Consider the following 14393-nt stretch of genomic DNA (forward strand, 5'->3'; position numbering starts at 1 on the left):
ATCTCTTTGGTCACTCGATTACAGACCTAAAAGTGGCGATTCTTCAACAAAAAAACTTCAAAAACAGACTCTAAGGAGAGACTGCTGAATTGGAATTAATTTGCAAACTGGATACAATTCACTTAGGCTTGAATAAAGACTGGGAGTGGATGTGTCATTACACAAAGTAAAACTATTTCCCCATGTTTATTCCCCCCCCCCACCCAATGTTCCTCACACGTTCTTGTCAACTGCTGGAAATGGCCCACTTGATTATAGCTCACCTTACCTGATCACTCTTGAAATCAAGGATCCTAGTTGCTGACCTATTTTTGTTTATCCTTCCATTTAGTTTAAACTGAATTAGCTCATAATCATTCAATCCAAGGTTGCCCTCTACAACCAGTTGTTCTATGAAGTCCTCGTTACTTATCAACACTTAGCTGAAATAGCATCACCTCTTGTTCGGTGACTATTTGGTGAAGAAATCTGACAGATATCACATCCAAGAATATTTGGGCCCTACCACTTGTCCTCCAAACTATATCTGGGAAATTGAAGTCTCCCATAATCACAAAATTCCCAGAAGTATTTATTTCATTAAAAATATTAACGAGATGTCTATCCATATCCAACTTAGATCCTGGGAGTCTGTATCAGACTTCAAGCACTATTCCAGTGGAACCTCTGTTATCTTTCTTCCCCAAAGTGATTTTGACCCAAACAGATTCTGTTTTATCCATTCCATCACTTCTAATTTCCTTACATTCTACCTCATCAGTAATATACAATGGAGGAGCCTCTGCACCTCGAAGTATTTAAACCACAATTTGAGGACTTCAATAGCTCAGACATAGGTTAGAGGTTTGTTACAGGAGTGGGTGAGTGAGATTCTGTGGCCTGCGTTGTGCAGGAGGTCAGACTAGATGATCATAATGGTCCCTTCTGACCTTAAAGTCTTTGATTCTATGAATGCTATTCCATCACCTTTATCTTTACTTCTGGCTTTCCTATCCAGCCCATACCCTCAATACCTGTATTCCAGTCATAACTACTATTCCATCACATTTCTGTTAGCCCTATAACATTAAACTTCATGGTCTCAAACTGTTAAAGTCCAGCTCTAGCACGTTTTACTTCTGGAACCTGAAATGTGTTGTGTGATATATCTAGGAGTCATCGCAACTTTAAGACAACTTAGGATTGCTTGCTGTGTAGAAGGAATTACAGTTACTGAAGGAAGCACAGAGGGGACATCTCATGCTGTTAAATGAGGGCCTTGGTGCGGGGACAAATATGAGCTTAAACTGCAGAGTAGGAAGCGGGAGGAGAGAGGAAACCATAAAGAACCATGCTGATTAACAGGAAGTCTTTACAAAGCACAGCATAGCGAGGATACAGGGTAGTAAAACCACACAAAGAATTGATGTACACAGCAGCCAGTCTTCAAAGCAAGATTCCCAAAAATAAACAAACTAACTTGGAATGCCTGACTGAAGCAGCAAAACCAGCCTAGTATTCCAATTTCTGATATGGTCTGCAGGGGTATATATAGTGTTTCTTCTTCTGCTCACTGCTGATTGATTTTCCTCCCAATAGCTACAATGAACACACTTGTACAATATTCTGTTTTGAGTCTGTTTTACAAAATTTCACCAAAAAAAAAAATTATATATATGACATGAAGTCATTTATTTGTTGTGAAACTATAGCAGCCACCATTATTGTTCATTTTTAGCACTGTAGCTCATCTGTGTAGTAAGGCTGCTGTTTGATTAGATGTGCAATCATTCACATCATGAATGCTTGCCCTCTGACACAGTAAAATAACTTGGCCTAGTATTGCAAAGCTAATCCAACATCAGAGCAGTTCACAAAACTAAGACAGTGATTTACGTTTGTTATGTTCATTTGTTTTCCATTGCTTTTAGAACAAGGAACAGCGTTAATAGTTTAACCTTCGGTTTTAAGCCTGTATAAGTTTAGGTATCACATTCAGACCAGGTGGAGGGAATTACAGTGTTGTCAACTTGCAGTTTTATTGTGAGTCTTGAAAGTTTGGCCAGAGTTAGAGTCATCCCATGACGACACAAGAAGCACTAGCTCTCTTGTAAATTTCAGCACTGCCTGAGGGAACTCTCTCTGACTGCCCTCTCCTGGGAAAGAGCAGCCTTTCATGGTTTCTGTAGGAAGCAGGTAAAGCTCTCTGCCTTAGCAGACACCATTCTCAAGGAGGGAAGGGGTAACCAAAGAGCCCCACAACTCAGGGCGGATGCTGCTCCTTCCTCCCCTCTAAGTTGCTCCCTTGTACTATCCTTTTATATTTAAGACCATGAAAGAGACTGAAAGCTTGAGCCAGACGGCCAAGTAAAAGTAACCCATCATCAATCCTGAAACATGATTTATCAAGACACTGAACAAATGTTTGCAATTATAAACCAAGGCAATACACAGTGACCTGCCATAAAAGGATCAGCTTGAGCTCAAGTTTCCATCAATTCCTACAATATCAGATGTTCGCTTGCTCGTTATCAAAGAGATGTTCTGTACCCTTTCCAGCATTCATGATTAAGACAGTCTGGATTCTTGGATGCAACTGGATTCAGCGTAATACAAATATTCAGTTTGTGCTCTATATCTTTCCTTCCTGCCATACCACCTCAATTTCTCATTGCTAGAAGAAGTAGTCTTTCCTTACAAGCAATGCCATTCATTTTATCACTAGCAATCTATGATATGCCAACAGAAGAGACCCAACTTGTGTAACACATATTTTATGAAAACACTAACAATGGCCCATTCTCTTTTCCATTCCAAGACACTAAAATCATTGTTTTTAAATGGTCTCACAAAAGTAACCGTGTCCGGAAATCCAATGAGCAGATTACTCTAGCTAAGTTGCAAATGACAGCACTTTTTTTTGCTCAGTAGTCACAAGTTGTAATATCAGTCCTATAGTAGCTGCAGAGCAACAGCCAGACGTTGGTTGCCCTATGGATTTGGGCTAAACAGTTGTCACATCTGCTGTTGTGCTGCCAAGAGTTGTCCCCACTAAGATCAAGGTACAAGCCATCTGCCACTTAGTTCGTGAACTTGGGCAAGTGACTGAAATTCTGTGCCATGTGTAAAAAGGCAACATTAACATGCCTCATAAACCCATTAGGCCCACACATGCGCTGTCCCTCCTCATGATGCACCACTAGGCCAATCAGTGTGCACTGATTGTGTGCCAATCAGTGTGCCAACCCCACTCAGTTCCTTCTCTACCATAGAGTCATTGACAAGAACTCCAAAGTAGAGGGGAGGAGGATGGGTTGTGGACCCATAGAGGGACACATCTCTAAGAACCATTGTTATTGCACAAGGTAACTAACTTCTTTGAGTAGTGTCCCTATAGGTGCGCCAACGTAGGTGACTCCCGAGCAGTACCCCTATTGGAGGGCTAGGGCTTTGGAGTCGGATCAGTTACAGATGACAGCACTGGGCAGGCAAAGGTGGCATCGGAGGCGGAGTCCCCAGTGATCACATTATGTTCTGCAAAGGTGTGGACTGACACCCATGTCATCACTCTACAGATCTGAGATAGTAGCCTTCTTGAAGGCGGCAACGGATGAGGAGATCAACCTTGTGGAGTATGTACTAATAGTATCTGGAGAAGTCATATAGTGAACTTGGTAACAATGTCTGATACAATTCAAGACACCCTTAGAAAAATCTTCGGGCTGACATTGCTGAGCCCTTGGATCTTTCTGCAATGGAAAAGCCTGGGGCCTTCCTGAAGGTGTTCATCCTGCCCAGATAGAAGGCTCCAGCTCTCCTTACATCTAGAAAGTGTAATAGAACCTCCCTGTGGCTTGGGATAGAAAAAACAATGAATCAATTAGTTCATATGAAATGTGGTGATTATCTTCGGAATCAATTTTGGATGTCGTCTGAACATAACCTTGTCCCAAAAGAATATCCAGGGGGCGGGGGGAGAAATGTGCCCACAGAACCGCTATTTCTCCTATTGCCCCCAACAAGAAAGGGAGGGAACAAAAAACAAATAAAATCTTTTTTTTTTCTTTTTTTTGGGGGGGAGAAGATAAGAGACACTACAATAACTACTACTAAAAACTAAGCTCTACGTTACAAAAGTAAGGTAATAGTCATTAACAGACTACTAATAGCTCCGTCTCTAGCCGGGGCGGTTGAGAAGGAACAGCGGGGGGCGGTGGGGCAGTGCTGTTAGCCCATGTTCACTGACTTGCCTTGTGACACAGCACGGGGAGAGAACGCATGTGCAGGCCTAACAGACACTGCTACTGAAATTCTCCAATCAGCAGCACAGAGACGCAAGCACACCTACAGTGGAACACTCATAGAGACACCACTCAAAGAAGAAACAACATAACTACGAAATGCTTTATGAGGTGAGTGCTGACATTACAGAAATAACCAGCACAACGCAGGAGACAGAAAATACATTTTGTAATAAGAAGTGTAACACTGAACTAAAGGAGGGTGTTGCCCTAAAACAGATGTTTCACAGGTGAAATGTCACCCAAGTGAACAACAGATGGCTAGATGCTGGAACAAGAGGTGGGGGGGGGGTGCTGCCGCACCCCCTGGCTTGAAGTGGGTTCCATTATATACAGGGTTTATAGTTTGATTCAATGGCTCTCAGCACCCCCACTATAAAATTTGTTTCACCACCCGATGGATGGTGTATGATGATTTCAGGATTTAATAGGATCTGTACAAGCCAAACATTGAAATTATGTCTAGTATAAGTTGTTGCTTGCACTTATGCACCTGACTTGCTATTTAAGTGAAGCCAGTGAAGCAGGCTTAGTCAAATATTTTTTCAGCCAGCCCAAGTGCTTGGATAGAGTCAAAAGCTACTGCGAGCATCTGTCACTAACAAGCTGGAATGAAGATTTCCAGAACTGAACTCTTGAAACTACATGATGCCTTCCACAATGGAGACCTTTCACATAGGAAACCAAAATTTCCCTAACGTGACTAGTGACCATTCAGTCTTTGGATATTTGACATTTTACAGAACCCGATTTTCTGAGTGCAGGCGATCAACATGTTGATGAGTCAGATCTCTTTAAAGCATCTCATGCTGGGCGTCCAAAAATTGAGGCCTTCCATCACTAGACACATTTGGAAAACCTTGGCTAGGGAACTTAGTGTCAAGTCAATTGCTGGGTAACAAATTCAATCAAAAAGAAAAGGAGTACTTGTGGCACCTTAGAGACTAACCAATTTATTTGAACATGAGCTTTCGTGAGCTACAGCTCACTTCATCGGATGCATGCCGTGGAAACTGCAGCAGACTTTATTTATACACAGAGAATATGAAAAAATACCTCCTCCCACCCCACTGTCCTGCTGGTAATAGCTTATCTAAAGTGATCATCAGATGGGCCATTTCCAGCACAAATCCAGGTTTTCTCACCCTCCACCCCCCCACACAAATTCACTCTCCTGCTGGTGATAGCCCATCCAAAGTGACAATTCTTTACACAATGTGCACGATAATAAAGTTGGGCCATTTCCAGCACAAATCCAGGTTTTCTCACATCCCCCCCACCCCCATACACACACAAACTTACTCTCCTGCTGGTAATAGCTCATCCAAACTGACCACTCTCCAAGTTTAAATCCAAGTTAAACCAGAACATCTGGGCTTGGATTTAAACTTGGAGAGTGGTCAGTTTGGATGAGCTATTACCAGCAGGAGAGTAAGTTTGTGTGTGTATGGGGGTGGGGGGGATGTGAGAAAACCTGGATTTGTGCTGGAAATGGCCCACCTTAATTATGCACATTGTAGGGAGAATGGTCACTTTGGATGAGCTATTACCAGCAGGATAGAGAGTTTGTGTGTGTGGTTTTTGGGAGGGGGGTGAGGGGGTGAGAGAACCTGGATTTGTGCAGGAAATGGCCCAACTTTATTATCATGCACATTGTGTAAAGAATTGTCACTTTGGATGGGCTATCACCAGCAGGAGAGTGAATTTGTGTGGGGGGGTGGAGGGTGAGAAAACCTGGATTTGTGCTGGAAATGGCCCACCTGATGATCACTTTAGATAAGCTATTACCAGCAGGACAGTGGGGTGGGAGGAGGTATTTTTTCATATTCTCTGTGTATAAATAAAGTCTGCTGCAGTTTCCACGGCATGCATCCGATGAAGTGAGCTGTAGCTCACGAAAGCTCATGTTCAAATAAATTGGTTAGTCTCTAAGGTGCCACAAGTACTCCTTTTCTTTTTGCGAATACAGACTAACACGGCTGTTACTCTGAAAATTCAATCAAAAGGCACCCAGGTTATGCAAAAAATAGCCTTAGATGGCCACATGCCTCAAAGCCCAAACAGGGAGAGGAGCCACCCTGAATTTACTTCTTCCCATCAATAAGCAACGGCTAGAACAGGGAAACTTGTAACTGTTACCTTTTTGTGTTACCCAGCTTTCAGCAATGGGTTCACAGACCACAGCAATGCCCAGGTTTTCAGAAACTAGCTGGAAAGTAAATTTGGAGAAGTCATCTGGTCAGCATGCGGCATTATTACCAGTGAGTTCGGTATTTGTAAGCAGTGCTTCTCACAGCGGGCCTCAATCACAATTGGGCACTAATACAATTAAAAAAAAATTAAAAAATCAGTTTCCTTCAAAGCCCCATAATAGCCCAAACGAGACTACTGTTGCCGAAGCACAAACCGGTCACCCAAAAGTCAGTACGGAAATAAGTGACTAAAACCAAAAAAAGGAGATCTGAACTCTATTCCTGGCTCTACCGACACCTTACTCGCAGACCTTGGGAAAGTGGCTTCCCTCCCTTTGCCTCAGTTTCCCCTTACATTAAAGGGGGATGGTACTAACCTCTTTGTCAAGTGTTTTGGAATCTATGGATGAAAAGCGCTATGTAAGAGCCCGGCATTATTATTACTATTATTCAGCTGTGCTAATGGATTTAGCAACTTAGCAGCATAGGAGGACAATGTGATGTCAAGCTTCATTATCCCAAGATACATCACATACCTGAGAAGCAATACACCCTCTGGCCCCACATACGTGAGAGGAGTTTGGTTAGAATGGTGGAGTAGCATTAAAAGAGGAAGTTTTAGGCCAACTATTAGGGAAAACTTGTGGTGAGTTGTATTGCACAACCTAAGCCTCCTAATTTAAGTAATGGAAGTAGCATCGGTCAGAACATTTGAGATGAGGCTCATCAATGCACTAGGAAGTGTAATTAAGTCCACTGTTATGCTCTACCAGTAGAAGGTAAGAGGCAACCCAGTTGGCACTTTCTATCTGTAGTTTCTATAATTTCAAGTGGTGTGGTTCTGCAGTCCAACATCTAAGTCAGCATGGACTGGTACATGAAACTGGTTTCCAGCAGTCATAGTCGGTGCAGAATGTAACTGTTTCTAAAATTATGGTCATGATCACTTGAAAGTACAGAAGTCTGTTCCTAAGAGAAAACTTACTTGTTAAATCAAGGTGAACAAGAACTGATTTTAGAATCCGTTGCCAATGCAGACTAGAAGTGAGGCTACTTACAGAACTTGCCTGAAAAATGGTTGGAACAGTAAAACTTTTTAATAGATTATCAATCCCATTAGTGTCAAGCGCGAACCAGAAATATGTATGGTTTTAAAGTCTTCCAACACTAGTAACTCATTTCAATGGACTACATTGCTTCCACGTACTACTACAATACTTTATGATAAAAGTCAAACAGCCAAGGGCCCCATCTACTCAAGAATATTTATTCTTTATTAAAAAAAGGTTCACTCTTGCCTGAGTGAATGGGATCAAGCTGTGTTAGAACCTTGTTAGGAAAGTACGTTATAGCCCTGGCCTCGGTAGATTTTTAGTGGCTGGACTTAGTAAACTCTGTAGATTAGTTAAGGCCAGAAACCAAGTTTTTTAAATTATAAAAAACACCATAGGGTTTCCTCTTATAATGCTAGTTTATATTTGAGATAAGACCAATATGTAATTACAATTTTAAAGTGTTCTAAAATGTTACTCAAAATTACGTTCATTTATAGCTTATGAGTAATTGAAGCTTTCACCAGAATTGTACCAGTGTAGGGTCTACTCCTCCCATTCACTGAATTCTAAATGTACAAGTGTATAATTAGGCATGTAATGAATCTTTGAGCAAAGCCTAGTGAGTGGTGCAGATTGTCACAATCACAGATGACTCTCTGTAGGATTCAGTTACCAGTATCATTACTAGCCTGACATGAAGGACCACTGCCATAGAAATCTGACTAGTCAGATACTCCTGTCTAAACAGAAACATATTTGATGTTCTGGATTTGTGCTATGTTATGGCTGTGAATTGTTTCTGCTCAGGGCTTCATTGCAAGGCAGTGACATAAAAGATTAGGAGTGCAGGGAAAAGCAAAACTACATTTTTAGAACATGTAATAGGTTAAATGTCAAGAACACTAATAATTATCTGCAACGTTAGTTTGGTTGTTTTTGGCATGTAATGCCAGCTCAAGTGCACAGTCATTTAATAACACCCTGTGATCCATTCAAGTGTCCATGGCCTAAAAGTGAAATTCAGCTCTAATTTAAATGAAGGAAACTCCCACCAAGTTAAATGGGACACTGCTTTGGCCAAGGTTGAGTTTGTCACAGTTCACTACAAGTTGGCCAATGCCTCGAACTTTCAAGTAGCACTGGGAGAAATGGGTACCAGGGTGAAGAAATGTTCCTCGCAGCTCACTGTCAATTAGATAAGGCACCATTTTGATAAAACTAATCAATGAGAGAAATCAGGTTACACATAGCAAGTTTACAAAATATTAAGTTAAGTCAGACTTTGTTCTTGAATATTACACGCAGATGCCATTAGAAAGTTAATGGCTTCTTTTGTCATGGGATTGTTCTCATGAGCCAGCATCAGTACAGAAAGTGCTCCTCTCCTGCTAAAATGCTTATAGTCCACTACGACAGCAGCTGATCCTACTCAAAACTTTTAGAAGCTTGCTTCAAACAAATACTGAAAGTATTTCCTGGACAATTGGAAAGAGAGACAGCCCAGCTTCCACGAAGACAGATTACCTCTGTTATGGCACATCAGAAACCTCCATCTATGAAGTAAATGTTACAATTAACACTGCCCAATGTCTGACAGAGGTTGATTTAAGACTGGTTTTATTTACAATTATCCTCTTTTTGCAGGTGTGCCAGACAGATAAAGCAACACTGACTCCTCCAATATGAACTGGAAATCCCAATATAGAGGGGACTCAATTTAAGCAACTGCCTTCCATTTCAATCTGAAAATTCATTTCTATATAGTACATACTTTTAGTCAGACACCGGGATTAACTGTACTAAAGTCAGTTTTTCCTTAGTCTGATGTAGCAGGAGCACATCTGGTTTGAGTACCATCAGAACCTGAGATTTATCTTTTCTTTACGATTTAAGAAACCCCAGCTCCTCCACTTTCAGCACCATCCACTTTTATCCTATTTCCTTGGCAAACAGATGACAATGTATTTTATATTAAGTACCCATAGTCAAAATAGAAGTCTTGGACCCTTTACCTGATACTGTCAATCCCACAACACCTGGGGCAAACACTACTGAAGCCTCAGCCAGTTTCCTTTTGGAAACACTAAATAAAGCAGCGCATTTGGGGCCAAATTAAGGACCCTTACTGTGGGCATGACCAGGCATATTGTTTAATGCCATGGGTAGCTGATTTATGAGATCATGCCTATTCAATTGAGTTCACAGCACTGAGTCTAAGGTCACGGCCACAATCTGCAATGATGGAAAAATTGGCCTTCGACAGCTCTTGTCTCAACTGACCTCAGAAAAATCTCTTGGGTTGTTATATTATTGCTAAGTGTGAGCACCAGCTTGGGCTGTGAAGTTAAGCTGATCAAATATGCCCAGAGTGATGGATTCATTATATAATTGTTTTCATGCTGCACTGTCATCTAGTTTTCTGTGAAGTTAGATGTTTTACAAAGTACCTCAATAACTAGGCTAACCCACTGACAAGAGCAGAGAAAAATACAAATGTTAGGTTTAATATTTCCACCGTCTACCTACCACATTTTCCTGCCCTGATGCTTTGTCAGCGTGGACATGAAGTTATATACTGTTATGCCAGTTCCACACATCTATTTATGTTCCTCCCCCACGCCAACGAAAAAAACCCAAAAACTACCCACTCTCACATTCTCTGAGTTTTGTCATCACTTTGTCACAGCTGCCTACACATTCATTCATGCACATAATTAATTCATGCTCAAATGCATTTCTGCATCTGTTCTATATTTAGATGGTCTTTCTAGCTAACATTTGAATTTCAAGGCAGGTGAACATTTTAATTTAAGTGTGATTTAACGAGGGACTATGCACTTAACAGGGCAGCGAAGTAAGCTTGTTACACGCAACTTTTTGCTGCACTTTTAGAGAGACCAGATACTCATTAACCCTACAAAAACTTGTCATCTTCTATGTCATGAAGGACAGGGTTATTTCAAGCCTGGAAAATAAGCTTCTTTTATATACCAGGACTAGCATAAATCACATGACTTCATGTTTATCTGACCTACAGTGCAGACAAATTCATGTGTTATAATGCACGTTGAGAAGCTCAGCCTACTGGCACTTCTACCAGAAAAGAATCTACTTAGTATAGAGACACAAACAGGGGTTTTTCTGCCTCCCCTCTGCAGCTCAGACATGCAAATTCAAAACAGACAGGCGCCTTTCACTTCCTGATGAGCTCACCAGCAAGAACTTCCAAAGCTGCAAAGACCTAGTCAGACCAACTCTGAAGCTTATTGGTCCACCATCGTTTTCTGCCTGGGAGCCTTTGGAAATGGTGTGTCATTTCCATGAGCTAGCATTACAGGGAGATCACTATAGCACTGAAGAGCTGATTAGCCAAACTGAACTTAAATTTCAACCCAAGTGAGACAGTTGCCTTAGAAGTTGTGTTCGTAGAAACACCACCACATTGTTTTGTCAATACTTTATGAGTCACTCTGCCAAATGTAATTGACCTGCCCGTGCAACGAGAACGTGGCGTCCCACTGCTGTATAGGACTGAGGTCTGATTCACCTCACAAGCAGCAGGGAATCACCAGTGATTCACTGTTTAGGATCTGTGGACCTTCCTATGCAGAAGTTACTACTATTTACTGCTCTAATGCTAGACAGGTGCCCATTAGCAGCATTCATATAAATCACCAGCTTTCTTGGGCTGCTTTCCTCACTGTTCTCCAAAACAGAAAGTTGTACCCCCTGTAAGATTATACTATGGGCATTGAGTATGAAAGTGTACATAGATCTGGGAGGTTTACCACTGGATCCATAATGCACATTTGAGGGTAGGGGAAGGTTTGGAAGTGGACAATTGTTCTTTTGTATCAAAGAATTAGCACTTTTGTAAATGGTTAAATCTCAAGCACAGTTTAAGCTTTCCCATTTAGGACAGTTGGACTGAGATTTTCAACGATGCTTTAGGGTGTGGATGACCAACTGCCAGTAGTTTTAAACAAAAACTGGCAATCAATCACCCTAGGCAGCTTTTGAAAAGTAATGTTTTATAGTTAGAGTGAGAAAAATTGCCCATGAACAGAACATGGATGACTTATTGCTTGAAAACATCGAGTCAAATTGCTGATGGTTATATACAAATAGTTATATCCTTAACTGAGCCTGTCCAAAAGGAGCAATATGACTTTAGTCACATTTCACAATCTGTTAAGATTAATAAGAGTAGAGAATATTTTGGTGGTCTGCTACATTTCAAATTAACAGCACCTTGTCAGATAATAAAACCATTACACAAGTTATAGCAGCCTCTGCCCATTGGTGCCTCTACAACTCAATGAACTCAGATTAATCATAATTAAGTCTGAGTTCTGGAGATACCATTAAAGATACCTTAGTGAGGGCTCTATAATTTAGCAACCTCATGCAAGCCATTCCCTGAAGTGTTTCACTTGCGTGCCTTGTTCAGTGTAACCCACCCAGCTCAGCATTTCAACTTGCCCTTGAGCACAATGCAGACAAGTACTTGGCCACAATATTCAGTGGAGCAATAGCCTAGGATTCCTGTTGCACAGAGACCATTTTGGCAACAAGCAGATCACTTAACAGGTTTGCTTAATGTGTCTCGGAGGTTGGTCAGTGACTCATGACAGTTGAAAACACAATGGGTATGTGCACACAGGGATAAAAAAAACCCACAACTGGCCTGAATCAGCTGACTTGGGCTCAAAGGGCTCAGGCCGAGGGGCTAAAATGGCTGTTTAGACATTTGAGTTCAGGCTGGAGGTCCCTGCAGGGTTCCAGAACTCTTTACAGAAGACAACCAGATTGTCATGGAGGCGAAAGCTCTCATGAAAGCATCAATGGCTGTGCCACGTAATAGGCTGCACAGAACCATGGACATGGAATGGCTGACGACCAAGGAATATACTGGGCTGGACATGGTCCCGGGTCACGCTAGGAGGCTCTGGTTTGGAGTATTTAAGAGGGAGGCTTATGACAAATCAAGGCAGTTCTTCCTGGTTTTCTTTTATTCCCCTTACTTCACCTCAAAGTCAGATTCATTCCTGCTACCATGGAAACCATCAAGATCTTTACATTTCAGTTGTTAAGAATGGATGTACTGCTTGTGAAGCGCTAGATCATCCCTGTTCCATCCGACCCAGAATCTAAAGCTCAGCCAGCAGCCTGAGCATACAAAGACAGTTTAACTAGTATTTCAGTGGCTCATTTTCAGGGCTGTAAGCCATTCAGTGAGGTAATGGAATCCTAAAAGTGTTTACTAGTATATACGCCCACTGAGGTCATAATGCTAGGCCAGTAAATTGGCAGACTAATTATTCACTCCTTTGAACAAATACTGTCTTTCCGAACAAGCTATTCATCTTTCACCTACTTTTTTCCTTTTGAATTGTCATTCATCTGGAGGCCTCCAGTGATCAATCTGACACAGCAGAATCATGCCTTTCCCTAGGCATTGTGACAGTTATGCCAAACAAGCCTCTGGAAGATGTGACAGGGAAGAGAATGCTATTAGTTATCTGTGTTAACACAGCACCTAGAAGCCTTTGCCTTGCACCAGGGCTGCATTGTTCAAGGCCCTGTACAAACATAACAATGGGCTCTACCCCAAAGGGCACACAATATTGACAGATGGATTCCAATTTCCATAGGTGGATGTGACTTAGCAGCACCATCCTGCCCATTCAACATCTGAAGAGCTGAACCTTCTGGTCCTAACCTAGTCATTAGGGAGTAGGAAGATGACATGCCTGCAACTCAAGTAGGTGAGATGCTCCAATTTCTCCCTGAACAAAGTACTAATGCTTCACATGTCCTGGGCACATCTGTTGGGCTGAAATGGCTTAAGGCTACTCTTCCTTACCTCTTTTACTCCATGCCTGGTCTGGCCCTTACAGTTCTCAGCCTACCGTCTGTTTCATGTGGTTGAGACGAGAGGTGAAAGACCTTTTCCTTAGGACCTTGGGGGGCAGGACGGTTGCTGGAAATCTCCACTATCAAGCCACAGGACCAGGCCCGTAAGGGCATGTCTACACTGCAGCTGGGAGTGAGCCTCCCAGCCCAGGTACACAGACTTGCACAAGGGAGGCTTGATGCAACTTGTGGAACTCCTTGCCACAGGATGTTGTGAAGGCCAAGATTATAACAGGGTTCAAGAAAGAACTAGATAAATTCATGGAGAATAGGTCCATCAATGGCTATTAGCCAAGATGGGCAGGGATGGTGTCCCTAGCCTCTGTTTGCCAGAAGCTGAACACAGGCGACAGTGGATGGATCACTTGACGATTACCTGTTCTGTTCATTCCCTCTGGGGCACCTGGCATTGGCCACTGTCGGAAAACAGGATACTGGGGTAGACGGACCTTTGGTCGGACCCAATATGGCCGTTCTTACGTTCTTATGAGTTAACGCACTAAAAGCAGCAGTGTGGACACTGCTGCCCCAGCAGAGACTCAGCTTAGGCACCTGAGTTTAGACCCCTCCAGCCCCCAGGGCTGGGCTCAGGCTGCTAGCCCGAGCCTCCACCAGTGCCGCAACACCCACATAGATATTGTTTGGCTTGCTCGCTCGAATCCCACTCGTGCAAGTCTATCTACCCAGGCTGGAAGGCTCCCTCACAGCTGCAGTGTAGATGTACCCTAGATGACCCTAGTCTCTCCCTCTCCTTGTCACAGAGGAGGACAGGAGCATAAGGCACCAGAGCTGTGCTTGCCTCCATATTTATGCCTTCAGTTCTAAGGTGCAGGAAAGGAGAGGGAAGGGCTGCACCTCTAAATGACGACGTGTAGCTGCGCTACTGATGCAAATGCCCTAATCTCTCATTTTTGTCTTGCTCAATGTGATATTTTATATGCAATTAGTGG

At 42.4% G+C, this 14393-nt stretch overlaps 1 protein-coding gene across 3 annotated transcripts in view; it reads right to left on the reverse strand.

Moving 5' to 3' along the window:
• The window catches only part of TLN2 (talin 2), a 346170-nt gene that overhangs the window by 287853 nt on the left and 43924 nt on the right, over positions 1-14393 (reverse strand). The gene's annotated exons all lie outside the window — the stretch shown is intronic.

Source organism: Lepidochelys kempii, chromosome 10 (genome assembly GCF_965140265.1).
Source record: "Lepidochelys kempii isolate rLepKem1 chromosome 10, rLepKem1.hap2, whole genome shotgun sequence".
Lineage (NCBI taxonomy): Eukaryota > Metazoa > Chordata > Testudines > Cheloniidae > Lepidochelys > Lepidochelys kempii.